General features: G+C 37.0%; 1 protein-coding gene across 2 annotated transcripts in view; it reads right to left on the reverse strand.

Moving 5' to 3' along the window:
• Nucleotides 1–10,216, reverse strand: part of LOC127132129 (phospholipase A1 PLIP1, chloroplastic) — a 34,793-nt gene extending 24,577 nt beyond the window's left edge. For both annotated transcript variants that reach the window (XM_051061002.1, XM_051061000.1), the window contains exon 1: nt 9,918–10,216. The gene's annotated coding sequence lies outside the window, so the exon portion shown is untranslated. The remainder of the gene's footprint in view (nt 1–9,917) is intronic.
• Nucleotides 10,217–12,403: the final 2,187 nt, after the last annotated feature.

The following is a 12,403-nucleotide window of genomic DNA, read 5'->3' on the forward strand; positions in this document are numbered from 1 at the left end:
ATTATTTCACTTTAATGTGAAGATTCATATTGATTGCCTAATTAATTTTACTATATTAATTTTTAATGTAATATTGACTTTAATGTATCGATTTAATGCGGTATCATCATAATTACCTAATGGACTTAAAACATGGACTTTAAATAAATGACATCGGACCTCTCTTTATTACCCCACGATTACAATATTACGGTCATGTCCCGCGAATATGGGGATATCCTTAGCAAAGACCCTTCGGTAAAATCATCATAGTCCCTCGGATGTTGCCTTCGGAAATACCATTTTGTCCCTCGATGACCCTTCGGTGTAGCCTACGGTTAAATGATGGTAGTCCCTTCGAATGCTAAGGTATCCTCACAACTGTTGCCTTCAATGACCTATCGATGACCCTACGATGACCCTTGTACATCCCAAGGATAAACTACTTGCTTCTCAATAGTAAGGACAGTTTTACCCTCATAAGGATGGGAAATGCCCAGAAAGACCTCGGACAGGTATAACCTTAATTGCTCATTCATAACAAAAAATGCTTTTCACACCCCACACCTTTCAAACGTCTTCTTTTGGAAAATCACCACTTAGTATACATCCGTACTAGGATCATTGCCAAGTTATATTTTTCTAAACTACTTTCAAAAAACTAAATGAGATAACCACTTTGTATACATTCATGCAAGAATCATTACAAAGTTAAATTCTCCTTTTCAAAACATTTTTCATACATTTCTCAACCACCTTTTTCAAACTAGAAAACATAAATGATTGAGCAATTAAGAGCCCATGGATAACCATGGATACAAAGGGTGCTAATACCTTCCCTTTGTATAAAGTACCTCCCGAACCTAAGAATTTAAAATTAAGGTCTTTCCTGTTCTTTTCCACCTTTCCTTAAGGGATAAAAGAAAAGTCGGTGGCGACTCTTGCTAACCGCGACATTGCGATTACAAATCCAATAAGGTCCAGTTCACCGTATGACAGAACTGGCGACTCTGCTGGGGACATACAAAGAGAGGTCACCTTAAAAATCATTTATGTTTTAAACTGTTCCTTCTTTTGAGGGTATTTTATGCTTGAGTGGAAGATCCTACACCCGGATCTAGTGTACCTTAGGTAAGTAGCAATAGATCATCGCGACTATCCGGCGTATACTGGAATGGTTAAAATGATGGCTACGGTTAATGTGATACTTTGGATGTCCTGATGTTCCTCATGTTTACTTGAGGAAAAATTTGGCTTCCGCGTGGTGTCATTAAAGCATTAACCAGACCTTTAGAACCCTAATTGACTCATCCTGGCCATTAGAAAGTAGTGAGATAACTGACTTCGGTTCCGACTGGGGTTGGTTGAGACTCGATACTACACTCTTTGAGATTGGACTTTAGGGAAGCTTCGGTCAACCACTTGGTGTTGCACTGAAGTGGACTTAAAGAAAGGTCAATGATTGGAGATCCTTTTAGAACCCGGTTACTATTCTAGGACAGGTTGAACCAACCAAACTTCAGTGGGGAGGGTACTTACCTATGGAACTCATGCAAGCCTTAAAACCTAGGAATGATTGTTGTGTGACTTGCTTGTGCTTGTTATTTATTTAACCTCATAACATCATAACATCATAACATCATGACATCATAACATTGTACTAACCATTTCAAGGACTTAGGGATTTAACTTTGCTCTGTTTTGTATGAAAAAAAAAACAAAAAAAAAAAGTTTCCCTTTTCGGTAGTTTATGCAAAGTTAAATTCCAAAAGGCCTTGAAAACATTTCATGCATTGCATAGCATAACATAGCATAACAGGTACTCTAAAGGGATCAGTGTTCTCACGGTTTTCCTCCACACAGAAAAATGGACCTCGAACAAACTGTCAAGGATCTCCATGCTCAGAATGCTCAACTCCAGGAGATGATCTTGAACTTATCCAGGGGGCAGGAGGAACTGAAAGCTCTCTTGCTCGAGAAAAAGAAAGACAAGAAAGCTGTGAGTTACATTAACCCGGGAAGAAGGCTTAAAGGACAGGCTGCGGGAATCAAAATCAGAATTCCGAAGGATCAAGAAGAGGAAACAGAGACAGATTCAGAAGATGAGAATGCTGATCCTTTCAACCCTGAGGATGACGATGAAGATTACGAGAATGAACAGTACTCTCCAAAAGATGGCAAGTACAAGTTGCTGGAAGAACGCGTGCTAGCTATGGAAGGTCAGAAGGCGCCCGGTCTGGATTTTGAAAGTTTGGGTCTAGTCTCCGATGTGATCATTCCTCGCAAATTCAAGGTCCCCGCTTTCACTCAGTATGATGGGGCATCTTGTCCTCAGATGCATCTGAGAGCTTACGTGAGAAAGATTCAGCCGTATACCACTAATAAGAAGCTCTGGATCCATTTCTTCCAAGAGAGTCTGTCTGGCACACAATTGGAGTGGTATTATCAGCTCGAGAGCTCTGACATCCACACATGGACTGATTTAGCAGCTGCTTTCTATAAACAGTACCGGTATAATTCTGAACTAGCGCCTACTCGGCTACAGTTGCAGAATATGACTATGGGATCTAAAGAAAGTTTCAAAGAATATGCTCAAAAGTGGAGAGATTTGGCTGGCAGAGTCAAACCCCCTATGACTGGCAGAGTCAAACCCCCTATGGAAGCCGTTTTACCAGTGGAAGTTCAGATTCCCTCTCTACGAATCATGAAAGAGGCGGGCTTAGATGAAGATGAATGGATTCAGACTCGACTCGACCAGATAAACTTGATCGATGAGAAGAGACTTGCGGCTGTGTGTCATGGACAGATATATCAGAAGCGCATGACCCCGGTATTTAACAAAAGAGTCAAGAGACAGGTGTATCAAATTGGCGACTTGGTGGTCAAGCGTATCATTCTACCACAAGGTGATCCCAGAGGCAAGTGGACTCCCACATACGAAGGGCCATTTGTGGTTAAGAAAGTATTCTCTGGTGGAGCCATGATACTTGCTACGATGGATGGCGAAGACTTCCCACATCCCGTGAACGCAGACATAGTTAAAAAATACTACGCATAAAAGAGACCCGCTAGGTCGACGTACCTAGGCAAAAGTTAGGGCATCCCGGCGAACCAAAAGGGTTCGGGCAAAAATTAGGGATAAACATAAAAAAATATGCACCCGGCAAGTCGAAAACCTGAAAAGGCGGCTTGGGCAAAAAGGGGTATCCTGGTGGATTGAAAACCTGAAAAGGCGGTCCAGGCAAAAATTAGGGATCAAAGCGTATGACTATGTCCCGTTCTCAGACAGCTTCATCCAAGTTCAAAGGACTGAACAAGCTAATCACTTCTATCCGACAGCAGGAGATGAGAGGCTTGAAGACATAATGACAGTGGTGGAATTAGAATCGATAGGACTTTTTCTGCATAGCTTTCTCTTTGTTTGCCTGACAATTTCCTCCTACTAGGATTTTTGTCTCCTTGTACTCAAATTGCCTATTTATAGGCCCTCTTTCAAAATCAATATAATTTCATTTCCAAAAAGATGCTTTTGTTTTACTTTCTCTGTTTGTTTGCGTAAACGTCCATTGATTTAACTTGAATTGATATATGCATTTGAATATGATCAATGTTTATCAAAATACATGCATAAAATAACAATGACAATTACTAAAGGACTTCAGGATCGAGGAGAAGGTCTAACCAGACTTTCCAATGAATCTGTTGCCAATTCTATTCCCCGGCTAAGCCAGTTATTCCCCAGAAGAAATGGGCATCACTAGACGAATTGGTCATCTCTTCTATCCCCAGCCAGGCTTCTGTTGAACATTTCTACCATCAGGCAGAAATCAAATACCCCAGCTGAGACAGGGTCATCAATACAAATATCTCCGACCAGAAGACTGAGATTTATTTCCCCAGTAGAGTCCCTTGACGCATAATTCATTCATTTCATAACATATACATGCATACAATGTTCGCATTTATTTCAGACGCATAATTCATTCATTACATCACTTCACAGCACACACATGCATACAACATTTGCATCTCATGCATCATGACATGGCATGGAGCTAACTTTATTTTTCAGGTTAATTATCTTCCTGATACAGTCGAAATAGAGAGCCATTCAGACGGACATCTTCATCGATTACGTTCAGATTCAAATACATCTTTCAGATACACTTCATGTCAGCATTCATCCTGACGTCCCCCTAGTGATGGCATCTATAAGCCCATCCCAGACATTTATTGCAAATACAACATATACAAATACTATCAGATATAGCCTAGCGTACGGTTCATTCTGATTCAGCTCAACATATGACTCCTTTCAACTCAGATGCGATCTAACGTACGATCCATTCCGACCTTCAACAACTCCAATACGGTCCAGCATACGACCCATTTGGACCTTCAAGGCCTCGGATGCTACCTAGCGTACGGTACATTCTGAAGTGTAGTCTGGCGTATAACTACCCCTTTATTATCAGATGCAGCCTAACGGACGGCTCGTTCTGCTACTCAGAGACGGTCTAGCTTACGACCCGCTTGGATGTTCATCCCCTCAAATGCTACCTAGCGTACGGTACATTCTGAAGTGTAGTCTGGCGTATGACTACCCCCCCTTCATCACCAGGTACAGCCTAACGGACGGCTCAGTCTACAACTCAGATACGATCTAGCATACGATCCATTCTGATCCTTCACCCCCATTAACGATACAGCCTAACGGACGGCTCGCTCTGCAACTCAGATACGATCTAGCGTACGATCCATTCTGATCCTTTATCCCCAGTAGTGTATGACTCATTCGGATTCTTATCTCATTTTGATTCGGCACAACATATTACTCCCCCAACAAGTCCGATACGGTCTAGCGTACGACCCATTCGGATCTTCATTCCTCAGATACTACCTAGCGTACGGTACATCCCGAAGTGTAGTCTAGCGTACGACTACTTTTCGTCAGATACAGCCTAACAGACGACCCATTCTGCAACTCAGATACGATCTAGCATATGATCCATTCTGATCTGTTATCCCCAGCGGCGTATGACCCATTCTAACTCCCCAGTGAAGTCGACGGCCTAATGAATGACTCACTATACGGTCTGGCGTATGACCCAGTGACACCCATGACTTCAGATATCTTCTAACGTACGACGCACTCTGAAGCTCTCATCATCAAACTTCCTAAGATGGCATCTTTAAGCCCATCTCCATCGAGACTAACTAATTGACAAGTGCAAAATTTTGGGGCGTTCTAAGTGTTCAATAATCTTCCACCTCCAGACCACGAATGGCGTACATACCATTCTGACTCTCTCGGTTCAAGAATATTGAACAGGGGCAGTTGTCATACCCCAAAATTTGCCCATTAATATTTTAAGACATTTTTCAGGGCACTCCGACTCATTTTTATGACACTGATCTCAAAGGAACGAAGGCCCAGCTCACGAATGGCCCAATCCAGAAAATGGCCCAAACTGGCCTGTTCGCTACACGTTCGCTACACGCTCGCCTAGCGAACGTTCGCTACACGTTCGCTACACGCTCGCTTAGCGAACGCTCGCTACGCGTTCGCTACACGCTCGCCTAGCGAAGCTGACAGACAACAGAAAATTTCGGGCTTCATTCTGAGCCCATTAGGTCATCAAAGGAGTATTATAAATACCCCAACTCCAGAACGAAAAGGAAAACGGAAAAACCGGGACGAAAAAGGACCAAAGGAGAACCCTAGCAAGCAAACCCTAGCGCTCACAGACGGAAAACCCTGAAGGAAAAGCCGGCGGCAGCAAGGTCACTTCCGCTCAATTCGATCCGATAGACCAATTCAAGGTTACAATTCGATTACAAACAGGTTGGCATTGCTATTACTACCTTATGTTCTTAATTTGCACATGGTATCATGATTGAATTTATGAAACTATCTTAAGTTTTACATATGAGTTTAAGTATGCATGAACATCTGAATGTCTAACCACATAATCTCTGTAATGAATGCTATAAGGTGTGAAGCTTGCTGCCATTATGCTGCTATCAAAACCAGAATCTGCAGCCGCTCGCTAGCACATCGCTAAGCGAGCATGCATCGAGTATTCGCTAAGCCCTCGCTAGGCGAGGCAGCGGCGACCGAGACAGTCGCTGATTTTTCTGTTCTGTCCTTTGCTAACCTGTCATGTTTTTATCATAGCCATGCATTGTTTATCTGACCCTACTGCTGTTCTGGTTTTCTTTTGCGGTGTAATCCTCGATTGCGTCCTGATTGGTATTCTAACCCGTTTGCTGAATTTTTGTAAAGGTTCACATATCCCAGGAAAAGAGTGTTGTTTATGCCTTCCATTTTATTTGTGGGATACCCTTATGAAGATCTGCCCTAAATTGCTTAATTAATTTTAATGTATTAATTTTAATGTATTGATTTTAATGTGAAGATTCATCCTAATTACCTAATTAACTTTAAAATATGGCCTTTAAATATGTGATCTTGGACCTCTCTTTGTTGCCTTACGGTATTATGGTCATGTCCCGCGAATGTGGGGATACACTCAGCAATGGCCCTTCGATTAAATCATCATAAAATAAATCATAGTCCCTCGGATGTTGCCTTCGAATATATGATTTCGTCCCTCGATGACCCTTCGGTGTAGCCTACGGTTAAATGATGATCGTCCCTTCGAATGCTAAGGTATCCTTACTACTGTTGCCTTCAATGACCTATCGATGACCCTACGATGACCCTTAAACATCCAAAGGATAAAACTACTTACTTCTCAATAGTAAGGACAGTTTTACCCTCATAAGGATAGGAAATGCCCATAACGACCTTAGGAAGGTATAACTCTCAATTGCTGGATCATAACCTAAAACATTTCCCACCCCTCACACTTTGCAAATCCTAGAAAATCACCACTTGGTATACATTCATACTAGAATCATTACCAAGTTACATTTTTCTAAACCGTTTTCAAAATCAAACGAGATAAATACTTTGTATACATTCATACGAGAATCATTACAAAGTTAAACTCTCTTTTCGAAACATTTTTAAACAATTCACGAACACTTTTCAGACAAAAATATAAGTGATCCAGCAATTAAGAGCCTATGGATAACCATGGATACAAAGGGTGCTAACACCTTCCCTTTGTATAATGTACCTCCCGAACCCAAAATCTATTGAGGTCTTTCCTGTTCTTTTCCACCTTTCCTTATTGGATAAAAGAAAAGTCGGTGGCGACTCTTGCTATCCGCGACATTGCGATAAAAAGCAAAATACCCCAAATCAGTTCACCGTATGACATATATCTTATGTGATTTGAGTGTTTTTCTAATCCCTTGCCGAATATATAAATTTTCAGATTGCATTAGAAAATTATAATATGATAGATAGAGTTATATTAGAAAATAAGTCAATGTTTAATTCTAGACAAGAATTCTTCAGCCCGTTATCTGCATTTCATTCTTTAGCTGTTAGAACTTTATTTAATGCTTTTAGTTTTTCAACCACCCCTTTCTCCACCTCTAAATTTATTTGCATAGTAAATAATATTTTGTAAGATGAACTGGAGGTGAAGTAAGGGGAGGTTGAAGAACTAAGAGCATTAAACAAAATTCTAACCATTAAAGATAAAAATGTAGATAAGGAGTTGAAGAACTCTTGTCTAGCATTGAACATGAACTTATTTTTCTAATATAACTTAATTCGTCATATTATAATGTTCTAGATCAGATTGAAAGATTATATGTTTAGTGAGCATTGACGAAATAAACGTTCCACATAATTTATAATAAACTTAGTGTATATATCACAACGATTGTTTATATCAACCGTTGTTAAATGTTATTCATTAAAGAATATCACAACTGTTTTTTAAAGTAACTGTTGTTGTAGGTAGTACGCTACATAGCTTATAATCACAGTCGCACAAATGTAGTGGATATCATCATACATACAACTACCCCTTACCTCACAACGGTAGGTAGTACGCTACATGTCAATGGAATGATTAGGGTTGACGGCTGACAATGACATATCATTAGAGATATCAACTGAGATAGACCCATAAATGGACCAAACAGGTACCACATTTAATTTTTAGGTATCACTACTATGTAGATTCCATTGACATGTCCACACCTCAGATACCTGAGGTATATTCCAATGAGCATTTACCAGAGGTATTAGCTCTCAATAACATGTTTATATCCCAGATACCCGAGGTATCTCTTGATGAGCATGTTCATATAATACAAGTTACCCATATTACCAATGCTTACTAAAACAAAGGAAAGTCATTATAAACCTAAAGTTTTTCTCACTATCACCGAGCCTACTTCAGTCAATGAAGCATTGTCTAGTCCTCAGTGGTCAAAAGCTATAGAACTCGAGTATAATGGCCTATTGGGTAACAAAATTTGATCACTCACCACCTCGCTTACTCACATGAAAATTATAGAATGCAAGTGGGTGCTTCAAGTCAAGTAAAATTCGGATGGAAGTGTAAATAAGTATAAATCCCCCTTATTAGTTGCTAAAATATTTCATCAATAGTTTGATTTTTATTACAATAGAACATTCTCTCATGTGGTCAAACCTACGACTATAAGGGTTATTCTTACATTTTCCATCACACAAAATTGGGAGTTATAACAGGGTGATATTAACAATGTGTTTCTCAATGGTACCTTGCAAAAAGAGGTCTACATGGTGCAACCTTTTAATTTCATTAACTCTGACAAAGCCCGTATTTACAAGCTGCATAAAGCCTTGTAAGGCCTCAAACAGTCACAAACCCTTTGGTGGAAAATATACTCTGATCATGTTACAAAATTTGATTGGGAGTTTTAAGGTGTTATAGTTAGCAGTCTTAAACTCATAAAGTTTGGCCTTTATAGCTTCTCAGACCGTTATCACTACAGGTTCATAGTTAGGGCAATGCAATATGTTACTTTGACACGTCTTGATATTACCTTTAGTGTGAACAAGGTATGCTAGTTCATGGCTTCTCCTTTAACTACATATTTGATTGTTGTCAAACATATCCTAAGGTATCTAAGTGGCACAATCGGGTTTGGCCTCACGCTACTTTCCTCAAATGCCCTTCACAAATTCTCTTTTCATGCATATAGTGATAGTGATTAGGCGAGTGATGTTAATGATAAGAGGTCTACCTTTGGATCATGTATCAATTTTGACCACAATTTAGTCTCTTGGAGCTGTAAGAAATAATCACTTGTGACACGATCAAGTGCAGAGGCAGAATATCACGCATTTGCACATACAACTTTAGAGTGTCTATGACTTGAGTCATTGTTCACTAAACTTAGAGTTCTCTTCTTTTCTCCTACATTATTGTGTGATAATCTGAGTGTCATTCATCTGTCACAATCCAATCCTTCAAGCGCGCACACAAAACATGTTTAATTGGGCATCCATTTTATAAGGGAACGCGTGACCTCTAAGAAGCTAGCTATTTCAACATGTTTCAATTGCCTTTTAGATTGCTGACACACTTCCTAAATCACTTGGTTCCATAACTTTCAATGACTTGGGTACCAAGCTTAAGATTTGCCTTCCACCACCCTAAGCTTGAGGGGGAGTATTACAAATCTTAGTTTAAGAGGTTTGTTAGGCTTAAGCTATTATTAGAAAGGTTGTTAGACTCAGTTAAAAATAGTTCAATCAATTAAAATTTGTTAGAACTTAACCAATAAATGAATCAGCATGCCTATTGATTTATCTGGTTTACCACCATTCATATCCCCGCAAATTAGCCCAACTCATTCTAAGATATTTTTGAAAGTGACCAAACGATTTTTTTCTAAAAAATAATATAGTTTACATTATGTTGAGAAGAAACTAAAAAGTCCAAATAAAGCTTAAAGAAGAAAATGAGAAACAAATAAAAAAAATGTAAATGAATGAATGCATGTATAAAATATATACATACCGTGATGAGGCCGAAACAGAAGCAGTATCCCACAAAAAGAACAGAACATTGAGAGAGGAAACAAAACAAGAATAGGATGAAGGTTTGACAATGGTTTTGGTGTTTATATAACAGCAATAATCTGGACAAGAGAGGTACTGTGAGATGCAAAACGACGAAAATAATAAAATAATGCAAGTGACAACACCAAGCGAAACCTCGCTCTCTCTGTCTCTGAAACCTTTCAGTTAATATTTATAGTAATAATAGAGAGAAATAGAAACATAGAACAATGAATTGCAAACTTCAAGGTGGAAGGTGGAAACACCTGTGAAAGAATGAGAGTCTCATCATGTGGGTGCCAAAACATTTAACACCAAGCCAAATTTTATAATCTTACGTCTTTCTTTATTTTATAATTTTTTTAAATAAATTTAAAATTTTAATTTATTTTACATAAAATAATATTAAATATTATTTTATTTAAATAAAAATATTGATATTCAACTCACTCCATAGTGTTCAGCTTCAAAAAACATTCATATTTTAAAATATAAAAATATTGTAGTGGATATTTTTTATGAGAAGAATATTTATTATTATAAAATCCCTACAGAATTTCAAATAATATAAAAATAATTATATTTATTATTTATGTATAATTATTTATATAATTAATAATATAATAGATAAATAAAAAATTGTACTATAACTATTTCTTTAATAAGAATATTTTTTATTAAAAAAATCATTTAATATATGTGAAAGTTTGAAAAATATATTTTACACAAAAAAAATATTGAACAGAGAATATATGTGAATGTAGTTTTCTTGAAGTTTGTATAAAAATGTAGAACTCTTGTGAAGAAAAAAAAAAAGTAGGCGACTAAATTTCATTATCATCAATTACAATAACTATGCATTCTATTTCTAACTAAATGGGTCAACACAAAAAATAGACGCTTTGTATTTTTAAAGAAAATTAGGTAAGGGTGTTTCGGTCATATACATGTCCTGAAGACGTGGGGTCCTCATAACAAACTAGAACATAAAAAAAATCTAGAACATAATAATAACAAAATTGGCTTTTTTATTAGGGCCAAATGTCCGGTTGCATGAAGCAGGAGATGCCACTTGCCGCCACAGTACTTGCTCCACTGACGGCTGCGGTTGAATGAACCACCTCATGCCATTTTTCTCTTCTACATTACTACTTTCTTTGGATTTCAAATGTTGTATTTTTTTTTATGTTTAATTTATTAATTTATATATTTAAATAAGTTTTAATCACTATTAGGTGTATTTTGGAGTAATTATCAATTAGGTATAAACTATCAATTATATGATTTTAATTGATTAGGTAGTGGTCACAAATCTTTAAGTGCTTAAGATTATATTTATGTTGTTATTAGATCAGGCTTTATGAGTCTTATCAAGTTATGGTACATTATTATTTATTATGTTCCTATATAATTAATTAGAAATAGAATATTAACTTATATTTTTTAATATATCCACATGAATTAAAAAATCAATAATTTATCTACTAAACTTTGCATATTAATCTTTTAAAAATTATTACGTTAGTTAAATTAATTATTTCTATTAAATTTTATGAAAAAACTTTTAAGTTGTGCACATGTGACATGATAGTAAGATAAAAATTAAAGGATTTAATTGAAATACACTGACATTGTAAAGAGATTTTACACCGTCAGTTAATCCTAGATGTTGGATATTAAAATAAGTTTGACTTTTATTTTAAAAATTTATAAAGTAATACAAACGGGTGATGGTGATGAATCGATAGTGTAAATCTTTTTAATCTGGCTGTTTATAGTAATTAATCGCAAAATTAAAATAGTGAGTCTGCAATTTTATTAAGAGACTAAACTGAAACTTTATAATTAATTAAGAGATCAAACCATAACAATTAACCAAACTTTAATTAAAGTGCATTTGTAACCTGTTGTTTCCAAGATCAAAATTTCATAGGGTTTTGGATTAAGAGAATGAAAGCTTTCATATCAACACAATATTGAATTTAATGGAATTAACTAAAATATTATTGCATTCTTTGATTCAAACCAAATGCATTAAATCATAATGGAATTAAACATGTTTTAAAATGACATAAGGTGTATAAGACCGAACTATAAATGGTATACACAAATACTACTAAAAAAAGGTGTACGCAAATGATAAACGCAATTTGCACGTAGCCTTGTTGTGTCCATCCATGTGACACCTACTGCATTTGATTCCAATTTTTTCCCGCTTCAGTCAGATCTCATATTTCACCATTAAAATCTTCTATTGCATTAGTGTTCCCTCCTTGTTGTGTCCCTCCATCAGTAAAGTCTTCTATTGCATAAGGAGGTAGTCAATTCTATGAATTTAACTCTTGAATTTCCATTACTTCGTAATGCTCCATAACATGGCAAGACAAACACTATGCTACTTTATCCATCTGTGTTATAATTCTAGCAACAACAACAAGTGAATCT

Source organism: Lathyrus oleraceus, chromosome 3 (genome assembly GCF_024323335.1).
Source record: "Lathyrus oleraceus cultivar Zhongwan6 chromosome 3, CAAS_Psat_ZW6_1.0, whole genome shotgun sequence".
NCBI classification, from domain to species: Eukaryota; Viridiplantae; Streptophyta; class Magnoliopsida; order Fabales; family Fabaceae; genus Lathyrus; species Lathyrus oleraceus.